This window comes from Sceloporus undulatus, chromosome 2, assembly GCF_019175285.1.
Source record: "Sceloporus undulatus isolate JIND9_A2432 ecotype Alabama chromosome 2, SceUnd_v1.1, whole genome shotgun sequence".
In the NCBI taxonomy this organism is placed as follows: domain Eukaryota; kingdom Metazoa; phylum Chordata; class Lepidosauria; order Squamata; family Phrynosomatidae; genus Sceloporus; species Sceloporus undulatus.
In genome coordinates, this window is record NC_056523.1 from 31037268 (window position 1) to 31040076 (window position 2809).

Below are 2809 nucleotides of genomic sequence, written 5' to 3' on the forward strand. Positions count from 1 at the left end.
GCACAGAAATCTCAATTTCCTCCCACAGCGGGGGGAAATTCTACAGAAATGATTCATCCTTGCACACAAAAAAATCTACATCCCTAATGTGAGATCATTTTATATACATACACTCTACGATTTATATGAGTGTATGTTTGTGCATGCATGTATGTCTTCAAGTCACCTCTCACCCCGTGGTGACCCCATGAATTTAATAGGGTTTTCTTAGGCAAGAATTACTCAGAGGTTGCCAGTTCCTTCCTCTGAAATATAGCCTACAGCACCTGGTATTTGCTGGTAGTTTCCCACCCAAGTACTAACTCGGGCTGACTTGCTTAGCTTCTAGGATCAGACAGGATCTGGTAACTTTTAGGGTATTACATATCCCCTGCATGTATTAAAAATCCAAATATGTTTGTTAATTTTAATGCAAGGATCTATGAAAAAGGCACACAGTGGTTCCGATTCCAGAAATGGCATTTCACTTTCACTCAATCTCAGGGGCTGTACAGGCCAGCACTTTCTGCCGACCTGTACGCGCAGTGAGGGCTAAGCGTCCACATCCTCTGAGCCCTTGTCGTGCCACCCGGGCACCATCGTTGTGCGTGCCTTTCAACATGGCACATGCCACGATAATGCACGCTGGGCGCAGTGCCTAGACGGTGCTGCACAGAAGGGGCATCATTATGATGCACCAGCACACCTATGCAAAAAGAAGCCCCTTTTTGAGGCTTCTTTTTGCTCCTTATGGAGGCCGTGGCATGTGGTTGCCACGGCCTCTATCTGAGGCAAACAGGGGCAGCGTTCAGCCATCCGTCTCTAAAGGCCCATAGTTGGTGTGAAATGTTTGGCTTCCTGATAGCTCTGCATTAACTTTTATAGTTAACATGCATATAAATAATTTGTGATATTTGAGATATGTAAAATAAAACCACATTGAAGGTCTTGGAAGATTTCCACATACATGAATTTGCTTTTATACACCACTAGCAAATGTATCTAGCATAAATTAGAATAGCCCTTAGTTTGGTATACTGAAGCATATAAAATATACAACTATAAAAGCTGGATATGTTAAGTCTGCCTCTCAGATATGCAATATATTCATTCACCATCTAAAAATGAAGGACTGGATCAAGACCAAAAGGAGATTCATGCAGACCTATCTGCACATTCAATGAAGGACCAGAGAGGTTCTCAGGGCTGTAGAAGCAATCCCTCACCCATGCCAGCCCTGAAATTATATACTGCCTTCATCCTCCATATGCAAATGTCTGGTGAAATTTCCCAAGAGGGAATTATGTACACATTCAGGTTCAGTAGTAGTCATTCTTGAGTGTGGAAGATGTCAATGTATACATCTGCAGAGCATGGAAATCTTAGAGGATTTTTTTTTTTTTAATTACAACACCCCAAATCTCTCAGCCACTACGGCCATGCTAAACGGGATATTCTGGGAACTGTAATCTCAAAAAGGAATGTCTGTGTAAACACATGGAGATCTTTCTCACAGACATTTGTCATGGCAGGGCCAAATAGAGGCAGAGTTCTGACAGTGGGCAAATTTATCCCACAAGGCCTTTTAGCCCCTTCTGGGCATTTGTTTGATGCTCAGAGTGACTTTTGTGTAACCATTTAAATAAAGTGCACTTATGTCTCATTTAAATTAATTTGAAAAGCTAGTCAAGAGTAGACAATCCCCATTTGTTTCAATGGGAACTAAGTGCAAGCAGTTTGGGATTATCCCAGACTAATGCAAGGAAGCAAAAGATCTCACAAGAGAGCTCCTTATTTTTTAACCAGTCAGTGCCTCTTGGTGCAAACTCAGCGCAAAGTCTCAGCCTCTCCAACTTTGTTTAGTCCCAATGAAAGACATTGGGCAGGATGAAGGAAACTGTATAATATCACAGGTAACATGGCCAACCATTGTTTGGAGCTCTTCAGTGCCTTTGCCCACCATTGTATCTGAATTTTGGGAGAGCCAGTATGGGTACATCTTATCTTTTTTTTATAATATATATATATATATATTTAAAATATAAAATATCAAAGTTTACAATATCAAATTATATATTTCCTTCAAAAAAGGAAAACAAAACAAAACAAAGAAACCCTTTCCCCCCATCCAAATTAATGCCAGGCTGTCTACCTATCAAATCATCAAATTATAACAGTCTTCCAGTTGATTTGTCTAAATATTGTGCACAGTTCTTGTGCCTTAATTCTACTTCTTTCTATTATATACATTAAATGTTTCTTTAAAAAAATTAAATTTATTATCATTGCTCAAGATAGATTACTTCTAAATTTCTGTTTTGTTACAGAAGAAACAGAAGAAAACACTTTTATATTTTTCTTCCTCTCCTCCTCTCTTTTTTTTTCTTCTTTTCTCTTTTTTCCCTTAATTTATATAATTCCAAGATTTCTCACCATAATCTATTAAAGCTTGCCAACTTTGTATATATTTCTCAGAAGATTCTCCTTCTATTGCAATCGACACCTTATCCATTTCATAACTTTCTGTAATCTTAAACTTCTATTCATCAAGAGATAGAATATCTGCTGTTTTCCATTTTTGTGCAAGCAAGGTCCAGGCTGCTGAAACTATATATGGGATCACTTTCCAGTATGTAGTTCTACTTTTTGGTTGTATTCCTTGAATCATATTTAAAAGATATATATCTGGAGTATACTCAAATGATATTTCTAATATATTACAAATTATGGTATTAAGTGATTTCCAAAAGTATTCCATATAATTTAGCCATGTGTTTTGATTTATTTTCAAATATTATTATGTCAATCACATTTTTGAAGTATGAAAACC